We start from the raw sequence: 21,681 nt of genomic DNA on the forward strand, positions 1-21,681 counted from the left end.
GGCTAAGCCCTGGACTGTCAAAGAGGATTTCTAAAACCATTTTAATTGCACATCAGCATTGGAAAAGGGGGTGTGTTTTCACTGAGCGGCTGTCTTGATAACCTGCAAAGAGAAGTATGTTTATGAAGTACTTAAATGACATGTTTTCACTGCATCTGCAGAGGGGCAATTAAGATGGCACTCAGCAGGTAGTGCTAATCTAGCAGTGTGCTCCTGCGATCTTTAATGAAACGATGCAGTGTGTAGGGTCACTGTTGTTATGATTCAGTAGATTGCGGCAGGGGTTTCTTGTTTTTTTTTTATTTATTTTTTTTTTTGTATCACACCATTGAGTTGCAGACCTGCACTACAGCTTATATACTTTACAGGGAATCATTTAAAGCTGTTAACTTGTATAGGAAATGCTCTCTTATTATATTTACACATGCATGCAAACACCTGCAACCACCTAATTACTTGTGGCTTATTAGTATACCCATCTTGGTGTTACATTTATGGAGGTGTTTGGTGTAATTCATGAGACAGATGTGAGTTTTGACGCCCATTGAGAAATGAGAGAATAAACTGGCCACCCTGCCTAAGTCAACGTGATGTTTGAGTGAAGCCTGTCTCCTCTCGAGCCAGAGTAGGAAGAGCAGGAAGTGTTGAGAGTGAAAGCTGTACTTGGCAGCTCTCCTTTGGCTTGCACTTGCCGAAAAATGAAACCCAGACCCTCTCTGCAGCCCCAGAGCCAGAACCTCCTTCCCAGTGCTCCAACATCCAGGATTGGGTAATACTGTTCACTAAGCAAAACATTACCTCAAATTATTCTCGCCCTGTTTTCTATTCCCTCCTCCCTCATGTCGGTTTTATCGCAGTTTGTAAATGTCAAGACACGTACAAAGACGCACAGTATAAATGATATTTTCCAAATTATGCTCACATGTTTGGGTTCACATGAGTGGCGGCTGAATGTAACGTGGTGCCTGATGTTCCCGAGGGACACCCACCTCACTTGGGTAGGATTCCCCAGTGGCATCAGCTAATGGCAAGACTTGACAACAGCAGAGAAGCCGGGGGTGTTGTGTTTTACTAGCGCTGAGCAGGGGTGATGACTTTAACATGTGTGCAGAGAGAAAGACGAAGATGTTTGTGTGGTGTGTGTGTATGTGTGTGTTTCTGTGTGTGTGCTGTGCTAAAGAGAGAGGTGTGCAGTACGAAAGAGTGGCGCGGGCCAACAGAGCGACGGATTCGGCTCCAGCTTGACGGCAGTGAAAGACGAAACATGGTTCCACATGTGTTGAGAAAGAGCAGTCCATCTGTCCATGGAGACAACCCCCCCCCCCCCCTCCCCCACCCCCACCTCCTACTCCTTACTCCCCTGGTTCACTGCTGACAGAAACAAGGCCAGAGCTGGGGTGATGGGATGAATGCTGGGCCAAGAGCAACACTGGACCTTGTATACACACAATCACACACATACACATACACATAGAAAAACCAAAGAGGAAGAAAAACAAGGTTATCAGAGATGTATTTTTTTGTGTATGTATGTTATATATTGTTAAACTTTGTTGTCTTCTGTTGCATTCACTAACTCGGTTTACTATGGTGTTTATGTGATTTAAATCCAGCTGTAGAGCAATGTAAGTAATCTATTTTTATATTATGAAAGAAAACAATATATTAAACTCTATTCATATTTCCCTGACACAGTTTTGCAATAAGCCACCGGAATGAAAACCTTACATCGTTGAAATTAAATCTGAAGTAAATTAAACATGCCAGTCCTTCTCAAATATTTAGCAGCACTCTTTTATAATTAAACTTTGTAGCTGTTTTTGAAGATGCTTGGTTTCTTAAAGAAATAATGAAATGAAACGAGCTTTGTCAAATAGCTCCTGATTTTAAGAAATACATTTATGTCACTCAAACTTATATTTTTTTGTGAGTGCCATTTTTTTCTTCTTAAAAAGGGTCCAATTTCTTTCTTTTGGCATGTTCTCACTCCCATTCAATCCTTATTAGGTTTCCCCTAATTGTCAAACAAACTGTTGGGTCAACCTCAGTCGTATCTGGCCGTAAAACAGCACATTAGGCCCCGGTGAGGGATATATGTGGTATTTCATCGGAGACGGAGTAATGCTGGGGTTTTATGGTTAAGTACCAGTTCACGCCCACGCCATTTGTTTCGCATTAGAGTGGAGGTTTTGTAAATCAGATCAATATGCTCGCTGAGATGTGATTCCATGTTGGGATCTCCCGAGTCGTTCGTTCCTCAAGTATTTTTCTTAGGGGACTGGTTGTCGATGCACACTCCTCTGCTACCCTCCTCCCTGCCCTTCCTTCCTCTTTTCCCTACCTCTGTCCATCCCTCCCTCCACCTCAATCTATTTCCATTTTCTGAATGTAGCAATTTGTAGTGTGACACGGGCAAGATTAGGATGGGAAGCAGTCTGAAGATTTCATCGGACATGGTCCTGCTCCTGCTGTTGTGAGGTCACAGGACAAAGATGGGGGAATTCAGGGATAGGGTCATCAGTTACCTCGGGGAAACGAGCTGGTCTGCTGGCTGCTCTGTTGGCCCCAGGGGTGCCCGGGATGTATCGGAGGAGAAGCCCCAGAGAAAGAGCCCTGAACCAGTGTCATTTATTAAAAGTGACAAGTTATTTCTAACTATAGCTCTGTTTTTATTGTTTTACAATGCTGTCATTTGGAACAGTGCCCTTCTGTTCAAGCATCACAAACAAGTGATGAATGAACCAGGTGACCAGCTTTTTAAACATATACACACGCTCAATGCACTTTAGGAACACATGCGTTAAATCATATTACGTGTCTTGTTGCTGTGTTAAATTAAACAAATGTGCTGGTTTAATAAAGATCAACCAGATGATAAGTGAAGCAAAAATATTTCACCATTCACCAGTTTTCTCTTGGACATTTGTTCAGTAAATTAAGAACAGCTTACAGTATGAATCTCAGGCTGACCTCCGCATAATCAGTACCAGAAGTTGCACAGAACATGACCGCATTGTGTTGTGTGTGCACAGAGAGTCAAGCTTCAGCTTTTACTGTTAGACTTGGTTACTTTTTTATTCTTTATTTAAAAAAAAAAAAAAAAAAAAAAAAGCACAACGTGCACGTTAATAATGGAGCGTTTATTCAATGTTTGACCAAAGCTCTTCATTGAGGGTCACTGAGGTACTCGGCTCCCCCTCTTTTTTTACTGCCTGCCCCAACTGCGTTAATGATATATGACAGAAATTTCCTTGTGCTGGTTCAGTGGCAAGAAAGGTCCTGGCTAGTCTATATCAATCCATCTGACTTATGTTCCCATGTCTTGAATTACCGCTTGATGGAAACCTGCTGCGGGCTTCTCTTGCCAATTGAAATCAGATCTCCTCCACAGCCTGGTGTGATATTGATCCATATTCAACACCCAGGCTGCAGATCGATCAGTATTGATTTACAATAAAAAACACTCCTCTGCTTGTTCAGCACTGCGATCGATACTTTAAAGCAAAGGGGGAAAAAATTCAAAAAGAAGAAAAACAGGACTGTGCTGTTTTTTTTTTTTTACCATGCAGCGACCAGCTGGAATACATAAAAATATGAGGACATGTTTCATTTCATTTGAAAGAAGTTAAGTGACCAAACCTTGACCACACCAGCAACTGGCAACCGTGAACAATGATCCTCTCCTGCCATGTGATACAAACCAATAAAAATGGTTTAACAGGATGACACCTCTATAAGGACTCATTTATTGAAAGAGGTGTGTCTGTTTCTGAATTAGAGGCACATCTGCACGACAATTGGGAGTGCTAAAACTGTCATATCAAATCTATAGGAGAATTGAAAGGGAAAGTAAAAAAAATGGTGGATCACTTTAGCATGATTTTAGCATGTTAACACATTGACATGATTTCCTGTGGTTTTGATATTAATTTATCTCTCATTCCCCACCCGTAAACACAGAGCCTCTGCCTCCCACACGATCATCATTAGGGCCCGGTACAATGCCGAACATGCTGGAGCAGATCAAGACGACCCATTGAGCTTTAGCCAGATCCACTTTCCTCTCTGTCACATCTTAGTCCTAATCTTTCGGACTTCCTCTCCTCTGCCAAATAACTGTTCCCATCCAGCAGGTCCCTGCATTGGCCTGGGCTGCCAACATCTGAAAGTTATTATCCCCAATCTCTGACATCCAGGAGTTTACAGTTATATAATGATGGGGAAAACCACATGTCCCCAGAGGCAGAGAACATTTTTGAGATGCCTCCCCATCTGTTTTGGGGGAGCTGCCCATTTTGGGCCAAACTCAGAATGGCAGGCAAGCAGATATTTTTTGTAATCTTTTATTTTCGACCACTGGAACAGGCCAGTCTGGGAGTCATTATATGGGGTGATAAAGCAAATCCAATTGGGTCAAGTTCCCCTCTGCACAGTGCTGGTGGCACCAGCTCTCCCTGCCTCACTGCTCGTCCCTGACTGTGTAAGTGGCGGTTGTTTGTTTGTCCTAGTGAGGCAGGGCTAGGAGACTAATGCAAGCCCAGGGGCCAGCCAGGTCGGAGGCGATGCTAAACCCGAGCTGCCTGGTGTGGCTGCGCTCCCTCACTGCTGGCTTGGCCTTGTTTGGACTGCAGCTCCGGTTTGCTTTCTTAGAGGGAAGCTGAGCCTCCGCAATCATTGAGCCTTTTGCTCGGGTGGGGAGTGCAGCCGAGACCAGAGGGAGTGATGACATAGGTCCGCAGAGGCCTGGCCTGGTCCACCCCTACTGCTCTTAGCATATTTATTTTCTCTTCTCATTGTATGGTTTAAGTCACACCATATTATGTTCGGACCTTATGCACGTGCATAGGCACTCAGATGTGATGAGATGCATTGTGTAAGCTGTAGGCTGTGTTTTTACTAATAATGCTAGGGATTAGTGACTTGCTGACCTCAGTGTAATCTTTATTAGTCTGTTAACTACATAGTTTAGTTATGAAGCAGCCCTACCTGATGTGGGAGCACTTAGACAGACACACAGTTCAGGCTAGTGGGAAACTAACTAAAGTGCACTCCATTATTAAATCACCAAGTATGAGACACTTTCATTTTATGTGGAGATAAATGAATGTTTAAGCTGAAATGTGCTGAAATCTTACAAATTTAGATTATTTAAAATCCCATCTTGACCCCCCAGGTGCTCTTCAAAAATGTTTTATTCAGCATCACCACTCTGTTCTGTTTTGTTACGTTATTGAAATGGGTTGTCGATTCGAATAGAGTCAACCTGGTGGGCCAATCTCATTGTAGCCAGTGGAGAGTGAAAGCCATCTCGGCAGCATAGGCTCACCAGAACACACACTAAGATTGGACAAGGGGGGCAGTGAGAGCGAGGGTGCGCTCTCCAGATGGAGATCCCAGATATGGGGGAAAATGTCCGGGCCATTTTCCAGGGTTTCCATAATAGGAATCTACCCCTTGCTTGCTTATTAAGTTGTGCACACAAGGCATAGGGACAAGAGAGATGGAGAGGAGAGGAGATAAGGGCAGGCGAGGCGAGAGATGGACAACCTGCGTGCCGTCACCTCTCTGTTGCGAGTGTCAAGCAGACCCTGTCGGTGAAATCACAGGTCATGTGGATAGATGATTGTCAAAGCTCTGCATTGATAGAGGGTTTTTTTTCCCTTTTTTTCCCTTTAAGCTGGCGGAGGTGCACGATAAGATTTGTTTTTGTTTTCTGTTGGAGAGGGAGAAAGTATGGCGTTCCGGTCAGGAAGGTCGCCTCTGGGGGTCACAGGGTCACAGCCTTTTTGGTACCTGAGTAACCTCACATGGCTAAGTCATTTCTCAGCCTCCCTGAAATGATGGTGGGGTGCAAAGAGGAGGGGGCAGGTTGAAGAGGTGGGCAGGAGAGTGATCCATCAGTGGCGGCAGCAGACATGCAGACAGCATGGCAGCTACTGCAGCTAAACAGAGTGAGACAGATAGGCAGAAGTCTCTCATACGTAACACCAGCAGCTTTAAGAGGACAGTGTTGAGTGTTATGGATGCTTGACATTGACCTCTGATGCACAGATGGTGTATTTATCAAGGTTGTAGGACAACGGTGTATTTGTTTGTAAGTTATTTAGTTCAGTGGGTGAAATGCTACTTTCCTCACATAAAACTTGCCACTTTTGTAAGATAAGAACAATCTGTTTCTGTTCTGCCTTTTGTTCCTCCTGTCAGCTGTTTTCCGCAAGCCTTAGAATTTAGGTGATCATATTTCCAACACTGTCAGTTCTATCAAGTCAAATCTACTTTAAAAGGTAAGGGGAAAAAAAGCTCTGAAGCTTACATTTTTCTCAAAGAGAAATATTTGTGCACAGATAGACCTGTCATTCTGTGAAACAACATTCATGATTCTTTTATTGGTGCTCTGCCATCACCCCCTCTCTTCCTCTGTGGAAAAAAGGGCTACTCTACAAAGTGGCTTTTTGTCGTTTGAGAGAAGTAAACTTCATCAGGTCGACGGCGAGGTGTGCTTCACATGTCACTCAGTCGAGCTCTCTCCTAATGAAATGCTGCATACAGATTTCTGCCTGCGGGCTCAGGGGGATAAGACTGTGGTAACAGAATGAAACAAACCTTTTCCCATTCCCTTCACTCACACACAAGCAAAAACACACATACACAAATACACAGTCATGCAAACATACACACACACACACACATACATGCACTTTCTCTTGCTGGAGAGCATCCATGTGAGGAGATCCAAATCTGCAATTTATTCAAATATTGATATTTCTACTTGTCAGGAGAAAGGTGCCTTGAAATTTCCTCTGAGTACTCCTGTCAAAAAAATAGCAGGAAATATGTCAGATAATTCATAAATGGAGTTCAGCGCTGCAAAGTCAGTTGGGAACAGCATAAAATATATATGCTTGTCAATGAAGAATAGGAGCAATATTACAGAGCCTGCTGCTCATTCTTCCATCATGTCAACCAAACAGCTTTTGCAGGACCGTAAGTGTATGTTTCACAGTCTGTGTGTATATTTGTGTATATGCATGTATATTTGTATATGTCTCCATGTATGAACATGTGCATGTATATTTTTGCACGTGAATGTGTGTGTGCTTTGGCTATGTTGTAACTCCTACTTAGATGTGTTTGTTATCTTTTTCCATCAAGACACCCCATTTCCCGTCCTGAAGCAGCCAATGGGAATGTGTCTTTTTTTTTTTTTTTTTTTCCAGAGGTCCGTAACCGGACGCTGGCCTCCATGTGGTTTGAATTAGGGCCCCCAAAACTGTGAAGGACGCCTCGAATGACGTGAGGCACTTGCAGACCAAATTCCATTCTGTTGAATGGTGGAGAAAAAAACACTCCGGAATCCTCCGAGATTTTTTGGCTCAGGACCGCCAGCGATTAAAACAGGGTGGAAACCAATAACTCAATGAATCATGTGGCAACATCCCATGAAATCTTTCACTGCTCTGTCACACCCTCATTCAAACCCAGATCAACTTGTGCACCTCTGATTATTCTTTTTTCCAAAGTAAGAAAAAAAAAAAAAACTGACTTAAGTCTTGTTCTCTTCTCCTGCTTATTGAGCACAACTTTCAACACTTGTAGCAAAAATAGCTCAGTTTCCCCTGCTTCCTCTTCTTACCTCCATTTTGACAAAGTGACGGCCTCCTGATGATGCATCGCTTGACCATGTTGTGCCAAGGCAAGACAGAATAGGACCCCACATATCTCTTGTGGTCATGTGATGCCATAGTTCATAGCAGTTGATGAGATGCAGTTTGGCACAGCTTGGGACCCATCTGGGAGATGCAGATACGCAGACACGAGAAGTATTTTACAGCAATGCATCTGTGCGCTTGAAGAGCTATTTAGCATATGCTGCTATACAAGAGAATTTGCTTTGCTGTTGCCAGCTGCAGATTAGTCTCCATTTCTCGAAAATCGGACAGAGCAGCTGATCCGTAGTCAAAGACATGTTAATGCATCATGTTATTTAATATTGTACTTAACTGCATCAGCATTACATGGAATAATCTTGTTATAAAGAAAATACAGGAAACACAGAGTCTTATTTCCAGTTTTCTCTAGTATCAACAATAACAATATGAAGCAGAGCAGTAGTGTGGCTGCCAGCACTAGACATTTTGTTTCTGTTAGCTCTTGCAGAAGTCAAAGCCCATGCTGCTGTTCTAACTCAAGTGGCTGATATGTTAGGCCATCTAGGGCATGGCAGGCGGTTGACAGTCCATGCAGCCTGTCTACCCACAGGACATCTCCACACAGTGTGTCCACAGTGGGGCCAGTTGCTGTCATCTTGGCCCACTATGGACCACTGCTCTGCTGACAGTGAGAGGGTAAACGTTTACCACCTCAATCCCCCATTAACTCGGTGAAGGCACTTCGATCCTCTGTGAAAATAATGATATTGATTGGAGCTTGGCTCTACAAACGAAACGGTTGCAACTAAAAGAGGGATGGGCCCTTGCATTAGAATATGGGATTTTCGAGGATAAAAGAGTGTTTGGATCTTGTTATATTTTTCCTCTCCTCCATCTCCCTGCAGCTTTCCCCCACCTCTTCGTCTCCTCTCTTTTGCATTTTTATATGTGTGCATGTAGTGTGAGAGCCAGTGCGTCTCCTAAGATTACCCTCTGCTATCCCTGCAATCAAACAACAAATGACAACATCATTGCTCAGGCCTTTCGAAATACAACACAAAAAGTGTGTTGTAGCTACATTAACTTGCAACAAGCTCCTAATAGACCCTTGTGGGTTTTGTATCTCTCCCCCTTCTTTCTCCTCTCTTCTCTCTGCTAGGCTGTCACATATCCACCCCCCTCACAGTGCGAGCCTCCGAGCCTCGGTGGAGATCAGGAGCTCCCTGTCGGAGGTGCTTTGTCACGTAGCCCAGGGAGCGTGGAACTCACCCAGAGCTGTTGAACAAACACAAGCACAGGGGCTGTCAATAGCAGCTCCGCAAACTAATTGCCTGTCAAATGAACCACCCTCGTTAAGCTGCCCTCACACACACAAACGTGCATGCACTATAACAGTCATACACTCAAACACATACGCACACAAAGCCGATTTGATTCAAAGAGTAGTGATACCTTGTTAGAAGAGAAGACACACGAGTGGCACTTCTCTGTTTGCCGTCTTGTTTCTGCAATCGTTACCAGCGTGTGGAGTGCAGTCACCGTGAGATTGCCTTTTTTGTTATTATTAAGGGGAACATAGCATTGTATAGCATAGCTGATGTAATCCAAACTCAAACATATCAGCTGGTGTAATATTTCAGTTTTTAAAACCACTCATTAGATGGTAGCAGAGCTCCATATGCCAAATGTTTTTGTTTTTGTGTTTGTTTTGCCTTTTTTTTCTGTAGTCATTAGGCGGTAGCAGTGGAGTGCCCAGCGCCTTGTCTGGGTGCCTGTAACAGTGCTGTCGGATTGACACAGCTGGGGAGAGCAGCTTGAGGCTGCACGCTCAGGAATACACAGGGGTGTTCAAAGCCCCTCTCTGAATCCTGATCAGAGCGCTGCCCCGGCCAACTGATGGCCTATTAAATATACATGCGCAGAGGTCAGAGCTGGAGGTCCCGGCTTCCTCCCAGCCATGTGCACTTAAGCGGAAGGGCTGGGCAACAATAAAACCTCCTCACTCTCCGGCGAGCTCTCCCCTGACACCCTCACCTCCAGTGTGTACGTCAAGTACAGTGCTCACCTAGTGCTATATTACAACTGCCTTTGTGAAAAGGCCAAATGATGCATTTTTTACACAGTTATTATATATTTATATTCAATAACACCAGGACCACTCTTGAGTCTGTCTGTCTCCTTTTTTTTCATTTTTCTTTTTTCATTGTCACCAATAAATAGCCTTGCTTTACACAAGTGAACACAGAGTTTGTGAGTCTGTGGTCTTTGTAGTTTGCCACAGACTGAGACAAGGAGGTAGAGGGAAGAGCCCCATAATGGCTGGTCATGATTAACATATTCAGAGTGACACTCTCTCCATGTTCATTCGTTAAGCCCGGTCTGTCTGACTAATGAAGTGAAGCGGCAGTTTATCAATTAATCCAGCTCTGAGCCATTTGTGTTGGGGATAACGCTTACGCTGGGTGTCACAGTGATCCAGTTTGGTGCCCTTTAACCTCCACGAGTGTCCAGCAAGCAAGGATTGTGTGACAATGACAACACAACACGCAAGTCTACAAACAAAGATCCCCTAAACAGGATTTCCGCCTACTCTTGTTGCCATTATGCAGAGAAAATGGCTTGGATTGATTGGATAATAGGATCATGAAAAAAGATCACAACAAACTAACATTGGGGGTTTCAACATTCTCAGACTTCGCATAGATCATAGCAAACAACTTAGTGCTGTCTCTATTAAAAGAAGCCCTCCCCTGCCATTATCTTTCCCCCCACTGCTTCTTCCTCCATTTCACATTGTTTGTGTTCATTAAGACATGGGCGACCTGCCTTATCCACACATCAGACCCAGCTCTCAAGAGTAATTGCGATGGTCTTGCAGAGGATAATGTGGTTTAAACTCAGTATAGCCTGTCTATTAGGAGAGACATGATGGCAACCACAAATAATAAAGAACTATTTATTCCTCTCTTTGTGACGCTAACTAGGTAACATATCAAGGCAGCACCGCTAAGGGTCTGTCCTACTGTCAGAAGTGGCACCCTTCATCCATTCCCAATGGCCCTTGCCTCAACATTCCTGCTCTTCATTTTCTACATGAGCTTGGTCATAAATGCACACACACCTCATATATATTTGATAGTTAATATTTATCCTCGCTGGGGAAGTGCACTTTACATGTGGTAACATACGATTACCTGCAATTCTTATAGCAAAGAAACAAAATCGATATGGATATATAATTCATGACAGAGGGGCTATCAGTTTTTATGGCTCTCTATCCAGCCTCATTAAAGTTTTATCATAATTGACTGCAAGCAAGAGTTTTTAAGGCATGTTTCTCCCTCACTTCTTACCTTTAATAATTAAGTCAAGTTTAATTGGTTGTATTTTGAAGCATCTAGTGGATCATAGGAGTCTCCCAAATTCAGAACCATGAATTATAGAGTGATAAGTTATGCATTAACCTGCTAGTTTGTTCAGTTGTTAAGGCAGAACAGTATGACCCGAGCCCTCCAAATCACATCCAGAAATGGAATAACTAGCAGGCCCTTCAAAAAATTCCTTTTTTATGTCTTTCATTGCCGTGTTAATGTAGTGACATGATGCTGTCACTCAGAGTGCTCCCATCAGCCGCCAGCCCCAAATCGACTCTCCTGATTGGTGGTCAACTTGTTCTCTTGAAGGGAGATTGACAGACGGAAAATTGCACTCTCAGATTTCACCCTTCATTCGTTGCAGTTGTTCTTCCACTCGTCAACTCTCCGCCATGCCTGAGACAGACAGAGGCTTTATCCATTAGCTGCTGGTGTGGCGGGTGGGTGGGCAGATTGAGGCGGGATGGAGGAGGAGATGGGGGTAGGAAGACAATCCTACATTTGAGCACTCTGAGGGAAAATCAATCATGTCATCATAAGTGAGAAGTATGGATGAATTTCATCAGCTGGTTCCTGTCCTGTTCACGCTGCTGGCTTTCTGACTGGCCTGTCCCTTTGATTGGCTTTCTCAATGACCCTTAAATCCAAGAAGGGAGAAGATTTTGAAAACACTTTAATAAGAGAAATCGGACAGCACTTTCAGGGTTACAATTTCCCACTTTTCCTGCTGTTACACTGTGGGAAACCTCAAGTGGTTTCTCTTGACAAAGTGGTAATAGATTTACCATATGATTTTGTGCCAAACCAGCATTAGGCCGTTTTGTAAGAAAATGTTTCGCAACTATTTTCCGTCTGCAGCAGATATGATGAAGTGTTATAAAGGGCAGCCTCAGTCTGCCACTGAAAATTTATTTTATAATTTTCCCCATCATCTCACAAGGTCAGCGATGAGCACTAAAAGCATCATAGATATAGGGTGTGAAGCAATCAAAATGGATGAAAATGAAGACATGGGAATCACAGATGAGAAATTGACAGCCGTTTACAGCCTTGTTGTCGATGTGAGTGACAGAGTGAGGGGGAAAGTTAGAGGGAAGGAGTGAGAAGCAGAAGGGGAAAAGGGAGAGTTAAAGTGGCGATAAATTTAATGGAAAAATCAAATACAAAACAAATTCATTCCTCTAAACTTGATGCTTCAGTCGTTCTTTTCTTGGCCAGTGCTAAGCCTTAGAATAAACTGTCACTCCTTATCGATCGCATCTGAATTGTTACCGAGATTTCTGAAAAGTAGTCTTGACACACACCCCGCGAATAGTAATCTTGGGAGATGAGAACATCCAGACTGAACAGCTAACACCCCTGACTTAAAACAAAAGAGGCTTTTCTTTTCTCCCCTTTTAAAATCCAAGCTAATACACTTTAGTGAATTACAAATTCAGTGATAAATATGTTTTGATGAAAGAAGTGCACTGCTTGAATTTTACTGTCTTTACTGGTGACTGTGAATCTGTAAGGGGAGGCTTAATATTGTGTCATTAGGGATGTTTATAAACAGCAACTGAGCATGTAATCTTTACACACTATTTGCCATTTGTGATGGAGATGACATGATAAAAAATCAATTCACTTCACATTTGATTTCCAAGAAGCAGCTAAATGACTACTGTCGACAGCACCCACTAAAATGCATGTATCATGGTATGGTTCATTATATTCTGATGGTGTATTAATTATGGCTATAGATAGAGAGCTGTGCTGTGAGTGGTAGCCTTGCTGCTGTGTGCCAGGGGGAGCCCGCCTAAGGAGGAAAGCTCTGCTTGTATCCACTCATCCCTCAGCTGACAGGCCTGCTCCAGGAGAAAAGGATTTCTCCGGATTGAGTGCCATTTTCTCTTCTTTAACAAGGAAATTAGTGTGTAAAGGAGATCTGTCAGGATAAAGTGCAGCTTGACTGCCGCCGCCCTCCCTCCTCTCTGTCTTTCTTTCCCGCCTTTCTCCCTCTTCCCCATCCTGTAACCCATTCTCCACCTCTCTCTCGCCTTCTTTCCCTCTTTCTGCTTCTCTCCTTCCCTTCTCTTTCTCTTCCTTCTCCTCCACTCAATGGCTCCCTCAGGGGATCTTCCTTGAGCATTAGCAGAACACATCCAATGTCCCAGCTACATGATTTCATGATATGATTTGTACCGGGGATTTGCAATAATCCGCAAATAAAGTTGAAAGTGAATGACTCCCAATATGAGATGCAGAGAAGCAAAACCAAACCCTTTAAAAATTTCTTTATCTGTAATGGCATGAAAAATGAATTTGTTTTGCTTAGATCACAACTATTTAGGAAAGGCTTGAGTATGTTGTTTTGTCTCTGGCTTTTATGATCATGATTAATTCCTGCACAGGAACCTCAGTGATATACATAATGCATCACTCGCTCATTTAAATGTTCAGTTCCTCTGCAGTTGCAGAGAGCTTGGTAGCTCATTACACATTTCTCATGTGTGCCTGGGAGTTGGAGTATGCCAGCTTCTCACTTGTAGTCAAAGATTCTCTATCAGGAAACTTTGGCTGGATGTCATGAAGTGGTGATGCAATTTAATTCAGGTGTCATCTCCACCTCACCAGCTTCATTCAGCTCATGTTAGTCCCTTTATTTTGTCTCCCTTTTTACCTCTAGTAGATGGACAGAGATGAGCCCCACTGGCACATTTTAATAAGTCTGCTTCAAAGGTGTCGGGTGTGGAAAAAAAAAAAAAAAAAATCAAAACATCCTGGGTTAATTTGAAATGTACTCTGCATCTGTGATGGGAAACAGCCTCTCAGGTAAGTAAGGGAGACAATTAGGGAATATCTGTAAGTGCAGGAGCTGCATACTAAAAAACGCAAATCACTATTTCCCCATCTGGCCCCTACTGTGCCGAGAACTGCAGCTGAGGTCCGATTTCACCCGTCAATCACGGCCGCCTCACTGTGGGGTGTGTGTCCTGGTGAGAGAGCCTACCCCCAAGTCATTAGCACACACAGTCAAACTGTACTGAGAAGTGCCCTGCATCGCTCTGCTCAGCACCACGGTTTAAATATCCCCAGCCTGTGACAGGATCAGTTTAGCGATCTGTAGGATTGATCTCCTCTTTAAAGTTTTGCCTGAGGCGACTCTAATTGGGAACGAGGCTGCCTCCCACTCCTCTCACTCCCTTAACTGTCAGTCTTGGCTTTGTTTACTGAGGACATGCCCAAACCTATTTACTCAATAATGAGGAGACGTGGTGGGGATGCTGCTGATCACATTGAGGCCCCCAGCGGGACTTCTGCATGCTGGGAAGGGCGGGAACATCAGTTTGGACTTTTTTTTTTTATCTGGTAAAAGTTAGTCTATATGCCGTCTGTATGATGTAGCATGGTGGATATTTTTCCTCCTTGTTTTCTCATCTGGCTCTCATGACTTGATTTGCAGAGCACTTGCCTGCCTCTGGGAATTTAATGTTTTTCTCTGTCATACCATGCATTTATCTAAAATAGAACAGCATTTAAAAGACAGGGCACATAAGTAGCACCATTTTACACTTCTCTAATGCCCTCCATATGTTTTCTGTCATCCTGGAAGAATAAAAGCCCACTCCAAACATGTGAGGTGGCACCAGAGCCTTGCTGTGGAGTGGTCTATTCATGACTGGAGTGTTTTTGGCCTATTGGCCCATTTCCTCTTCTCTTTTAGCAGATTCCTTAGAATCTGACTCTTATTCTGGTTGTTTTCATTTGCACTGAATAACAAAGCCTTTGGTGTGGTGAGGCTATGAGTCCATTGATGCCCATTGGGATTATGAATGATGAAGTGGAGAAGCTGCAGCTATCAGAGGAACACAACACTGCTCTTAATAGAAAAGCATTTAGAAAGGGAGCAGGGAGGAGGTGGTGGTGCTGGGGGCTTTCTGACACTCCACTGATAAGAGGCAGCTCTTCAGAGGTGGTAGTGTGTACAATGAAACACGCTGATGGGGATACAATGACACACATGTTGCGTCTGACAGCCACATGATTTAGATGTGGGGTTTAAAAAAAAAACAGAAAGAAAGAAAAAAAAAAAAAAACCTGGACCACACAACAGACTTCTATGATGTGATGCCTTCGGCACAGAATTTTGTTGTGAGCCTACCCGTGCATGTTGCTACTTATTGGTTTGATTTGAAAGAAAACGCGTTGTCATTACTCATATCCAGCCTTCACACGGTGAAGAGGAAGAGGGGAAGGGAGAGAGAGGAGTTAGTGATGTAGTGGCACGGGAGTGAAAGAGAGATATGCAGAAAGGAAGAGCTGTCAGTTTGAGGAATGAGCCTGATAAGAGAAAGGGACTCGGCAGATGGGCAGGAGAAACCAGCAGCACACTTCTCAATTAAACATGTAAATACCAAAAGCAGGCAGCAATCGAGAAGAGGGAGTTAAGCAAACACAGCACTGTGCTGTGATTACAGGCTCAGAACATCATCACCTTTGCCACTAGTCTTACTTCCTGCAATTCTTAGGAACTCTTTAATCCAGCTAAACTTCTGTTTTAGCATGTTATATTTCTTTTTTTTTAAACACCTCCTGTGGCTAAATTGATTCATGCAGAGTCATATTCTTGAGGAAGTTGTACGCCCACCAGGAAATCTTGATCTAATTATGCCGTTCATCCATTCACTTTGCCCTTTGTTGTAATTTATCTGTTTTAATATTTTTCTTATAATCTTTGTCCATCTTTTCTATATATGTGCCCCCAACTTCCGCCCCCCACCCCATGTGCACCCTGCTGGGAACTACAGGGAGTATCTTAAATACTTCTGTAGGCAGTGTCCCTGACATTAATAACAATGAGCTTGGCATAACCACAGTGCGTTCTCAGGGTAGATTCACAGTTTGACATTCAGCCCAGATGCTATCGCAGAGCCTCAGAGTTTAAGACCACAGAGAAGACAGACATCTGTCCACTTGTTACCTTTGAAGTGAATAAGAGAGGGATGCAGAAAAACACAGTGGACAAAAGGCCATTCTGACCACAGACCCTCAGTGTTTACAAACGGAAAGAGAGAGTGACAGGAGAAACTCAAGATGAATGGATCACTGGTGTTGATCTCGCCTCCTCATTCCATGTGCTAAGTTATTCCGTGGCTGCTACCCCAGTGGGGGGTGTGGGGAAACAGGAAGTTGAGAGAGGCAGGCAGAGGCAGACAGAATGCCTCAAGGACTCTGGAGGAGCAGAGCACTGCAGCCTGCATGGGAAAAAAAAACAAAACAAAACAAAAAAAAAAAAAACTCCCTAACAACTCACTGTACACTTCTTTAACCTGAGGTATCAAACATTACAAATGTGAACATAATCCACATTTTAATGAGTGGATGATGCTACATTAAGGCAATATTTGCAATAGCGTTGATTTGCTGTGTTGAAATAACTGCATGTATTGCTCTACCTGTTATTTGTGTAGAGTGGGGATTAAAAATTGCGGTCTAAAAAGAAGCATTTTTATACAATTATTAGAACAATGGCCGCATTCATTTATCTTCTGTCATGTCTCCTTAGACCTGTTTCTATTTCAGGTTGCACGTCAAGTGAGAGCAGCTATATCTGGCTGGCAATTAAGCTGGTCCTGCCTCCCCTTGATGCTTGATTAGTCCGATTGATGGAGGAGGCCATATGTGGCGGTGTCAAAACTTGGCAGCCAGTCTCCATCCTCTCAAATGAGAGGCAGGCAATAAAGAGGCAGGCTGCCCAGTGTGGGTGCATGTATGCAAGGCCTGCAGCACCATGATTTGGGCCCCCAGATATGTAACATTTTCTCTGGGGGTCTTCGGGGCACTGACCGCTCCAGCCAAGTTCTTGTCGGGGCAGAGGTGGCCACCGGCTAGGCGTGTCACTGTACTGAGCCCTCTGAGGGACAAGCTCCAGGCTAGGCACGGGGGTGTGTTAGCTGGGGGGGCTGGAGTCGTACCATGGGGAGGGGTTGGGAGGTTTAGAAAGCTGAAAGATATGGCCCCCTTCCCAATCTCGCTCGGAGACAACAAAAAGGGAATGCTTGAGAAGGGGAAGCAGCGGGAGGAGAGCACAAAGACAAAGGCGCGGGCAAGGTCAGTCTAGCTAATGGGCCTGAGCTGTAGGCTGCCTGGGGCTAGGCACACTTCTGTTCTCTCTCACACACTGAGCCTTCAAAGACCCTTCAGTCCACCCTCTCCTTCTCTCCTCTCTTCCTCTATCTCTTCCACTTCTCTTTTACTTGTTTCCCCACTTCCACTGGTGACACTTCCTACCTTCAAAAGGGTCTGAACAGGTGTCTTTAACAAGACATTTTCCTTGAAAGATCCACCAAATATTCACTCGTTATGAATTAAATTACTTTTCCCCAAACAGAAATAATTCAACACAGCATTTCCAAAGTGACCAAGAAGATATTATGATCCAGGTTTAACTGTTGGCATCATTAGTTCCAAGGTGGGTCCATGGAAGTGCTAAGAGGAACTGTTGGAAATGAGGAGGAGGTGGAGTGTTGTTGTCAGGTTGGCTGGCTGGCGTTGCTTGGCTCCACTCGAGGGCTCCTTTAATGTGCAGCGGAGTAGAATAAGTGAGTGGCTGTGGGCACCAGCTGAGCTCACTCTCGTCTTCGCCTGGTAGCTGAGGGGTGAGCCGCTTGCCACCTGACACTGGGCACATGGCTCAGGGCTCCTCTTGGCAACGTGGCACAGCACACATGTCCCCTCATTTTGGATGGAGATTCAGACACAAAACACACAAAAGCTTTACCCCCTCCTCCTCCAGCCCTTTTTCCTCCTCCCCTCACTCACTCAGTCTCTCTTTTCCCTTTCTTTTTTTTTCTCCCCTTCCTTTAGTTTTTGACAGCATCATAATAATCTGGGTATCTTCTTGATCATGCCCCTCATGTTTTTTTTTTTTTTTTTTGCTTTTCTTCCTCATCTTCTCAGAGACGAGTTTGAAATTGCCTGCGTCAGGGACTTTTGCTAATTAAAGTCATACTTTCAAAAATGCCATAATAACTGTTAATTAGCTTGATGCTATTTTCAGCATAATTTGCTAATTAGTGGAAAACCTGTACAGCGTTTCTCTCTAATTACAGTATGGCTCCGCACGGCGCATCTGTGCCTTGACTCCAAATGATACCATTACAAAGTCCCGTATTACACATTCTCTCAAAACAGTTAATTGCCTCCACAGATAGTGAGATACTTCAGTCAGCTGATTTTTATGGTAATAAATGGACAGGCACAGACACAAACCACTCTGGTTCATATTTATGAAATATGAAAAAGGAAAACAACCTCCTTATGAGATGCAAGGAGTTAGTTTGGAATATAATCTGGTTGGTTCTGTGATGATTTTGTGTGCTCATGCGTTGAGTTACTGAGACTTTTAATGAAGTTTGATTTATTCTTTGTTGTAACCTTGTGAGCAAGTAAACCATAATGTTGTAATTAAAGCAAAAGAAGTCGAGAGCCACAACATGAGCCTTATATAAAGTAAAGGCAAAGCTCTGATGGATTGCACTTTCAGAGGGGGTTGCCATGTAAATACAAGTAGGAACATAATGTAGCCATGCCACAGCTTATTACTGAGAATGTAACTACCTTGTCGTCCCGCCAGTTATTTTCATGTACCCAAGCAAAGGGAGAGAATTATGGACATGACCACAAGTTGACCCGAATACATGTGTATACTAGACACAAATTATGACTCATTAAGTGTGGTGAAGAGCATGATTGGCATGACCTCTGAACTCGGGACGTCAGCTGTGCCCATCCTCCGCTTTGCCCTGCTTTTGACAGCCACCAGTCTGACAGGGGTAGCATCGGCGCTGGCTAATTAATGCACCACTTCAGAGACCCTTTCATTTATGGCTTCTGAAAGGCATTATTAAATTAATTAAACCACCAAGAGTTAGTCATTATGAAATCAGGAGGTTTACATGGATGACAGCGTTTATGAATTAAACATCCCCAAAGTTCCTCGCAGGAGATACCCCGAGCTGCATGCGGGTACCTAGTGCGACAGATGTTTGGCCCCCCCTCTTCCTCGAGCTAACCTGTATTGCAAGCGATTTGGGTCTCATTTGGGGGTTTGAAAACTAAAGGCAGGAGAGAAAGAGGTTCAGGATAGCTAATGAGCAGAGAAAGAGAGGGGAAAAGGAGGTCACTAGCTCTGTTCATCTGTAGACAGTACAGATGGTTCTGTTTTATACAATACAACAATGCCGTGCATCAATTTGTTGATCGCTAATAGATAGCTACTCTCTGATGAATTGCAGACTGGGATCAGTTGTCTGTGGGTTTTAGCTGAGAACTCTACATTTATAGCCTGGAAACATTTAGAGAAGCTGTATGCTGTTTTTAACTCCATCATGTGATGTGAAAACTACAAATGGTTCACAAGATAAATCCCATAAACTTGGGTTTAGCTTGAGAGCAGAGGGCAGAGATGAGTAGCTCACTCAGGAGCCTTGACGATAGACTCCTTTTCATCTGTGGACTGAGATTCACAGATTATCTCAAGAGGCTCTCTATCTCTGTCCTCGTCTCTATTTCTCTTTCTCTGTTGCACCCTCCCTTTCTCACCCCTCGAATCAGGAAGTTTGCCAGCTACTGTCTTTGTTTACAATGCCAAGGGAAAATGTCAGAGCCGTTGAGAAAAATATCCTTAGAATCTTTTTTTTTTTCATCTTCTTAATCTAACAGTTTACTGAACTTGATAAGTGTCCTATCAACATGCTAATCAAATTACTTCGGAACAAAATTGACAGTTTTCATTAATATACAAGATTATTCTAATTGCCAATTCAAATTTATTCATAGTCGAACAGAAGGTATTCAGTAATATTTTACAAAATTCTGCATATTAAATGAGGGAGTTGTGCATTATGCATGGTATAATGTATGCACAGTTCTTATTTTTAACTTCACGGCCATATGTGGTGTCGTTGTAGGAGCAGGTGAAAAGTCTAAGTGTGTTTAATTTGCTTGACAAACATTCGGCTGGAGCTTGTCAAGGGGAGTATTGTGAATGCCAATCTTTATTCCCTCTTTATTGATTACCCCAAACTCTAAACATCTGGAGGTAAATGGCACTGAGAGAGATGAACTGAATCATGGGATTAGTACCCTCAATGACTGAATCACTATCAATTACTTCAATAGCATAATTCAAGTGTACTGCATAAAAGCTACAGTACCTTGGTTTTAGCCAGGATTAATATTGCAATTTAACGTAACAATGGAGGCATGGGAATGATATGGATGGCGTCCAACTTTTTTACATTGATGTCAGAAAGCTAATGCCGTTATCTAAATACGAATGTATTTAATTCCTAATTTAGGCTTTGTTTGTAGAATGAAAAGGCTCAACGCATTAGGCACATGTTTTAAAAAGGTAATGAATTCTGTGAGTTAAAACAACCTTATTTATTCACTGAGACGCAAAACCCCCAATTTGCTCTTTGTTTTTATTTCCTAAAGCGGGCAGTGAAGTGCAAACAGCTTACTGGGAAGCTGTTTACTACTGTATATGACAAAGAGTGTGTGTGTGTGTGTGTGTGTGTGTGCATGAGTTAGTGTGTGTGTGTTTATGGGAAAGGGGGTGGCTCTTCCAGCTCCACAGGCAAGGTCTTGTGTTGTAATGTAAGCGTAATAATTATCAAACAGCATCGGGGGCTCTGGGTATGGGCTTTAACAGGGGGAGAGCATGTTTGATATGTAGAATCAGCCCATAGTGCATCCATAGAGGGTGACTAAATCGCACGGTTCATGGATCACATTAGTATTGCTCTGCATCCACCCTCCCACTATAGGTGATTTCCATTTAGACACACATTTCCACATGAAGATAAATATGACTTGAATCGTAATTTCCCTGAAGTAAATATAATACAAATACAACATAATACAGTGTCAGGCCAGGCAGGCTAATAGATTACTAGCGTGTTTTCCATTTGTATGGTAAGTGGTGAACCTAGGTGGTGGTCTGGCGAGTAACAAATTGAATGTTTAATCCATCTCAGTGCAGATTGAGGGTATCAGAAAGATCGGTAGTCTTTGCAGTTCTCTTGTGACTGCTACTATATTAGATATTTTTTACTCTTTAGGGGTTTGAGGAAGGTTGTTGGATTAACAAGAGGTGCAAAGTGGTAGATAAATTCAATTCCTATCTTTCCTCAAGTCATCTGTTATTTATTTTCAATAGGTGTTTGGTTTTGGACAGGCAGTATTTCCAGTCACTCCACAAGTGTAATCTCTGATGTCGGATTAAAATAAGGACCAGCTCTGTTTAAGGCCAGATAGTTTCAAAATATTTCATGACTTTTAATTACAGAATTTTTATTGTAGTCTTACATTATTAACTGGGGTCTTTCTCACCACTTATATATGTGGAATTCATTACACTACCATTATGTAAATTTTGCAGAGACTTCTTCCTTACATGTTGGAGAAATAATTGTGGCGAAACCATGACAAATATGTAAAGATGGGCTCCTTAATGGTATCCAAACATTCTCTAAGTACATATTTAATTTTTTTAATAATGTTTGCACTGACATTTGGAAAGCTAGATTACCCTCAACTACACAGCATCTTATATAAGTGTGACAAATTGATATTTTTATATAGCTTAATCTGTTTACTATGATGTTTAT

At 43.0% G+C, this 21,681-nt stretch overlaps 1 protein-coding gene across 8 annotated transcripts in view; it reads left to right on the forward strand.

The window, feature by feature from the left end:
• The window catches only part of LOC121655420 (transcription factor COE3), a 66,875-nt gene that overhangs the window by 9,601 nt on the left and 35,593 nt on the right, over positions 1–21,681 (forward strand). The gene's annotated exons all lie outside the window — the stretch shown is intronic.

Source organism: Melanotaenia boesemani, chromosome 16 (genome assembly GCF_017639745.1).
Source record: "Melanotaenia boesemani isolate fMelBoe1 chromosome 16, fMelBoe1.pri, whole genome shotgun sequence".
Classification (NCBI taxonomy): Eukaryota; Metazoa; Chordata; class Actinopteri; order Atheriniformes; family Melanotaeniidae; genus Melanotaenia; species Melanotaenia boesemani.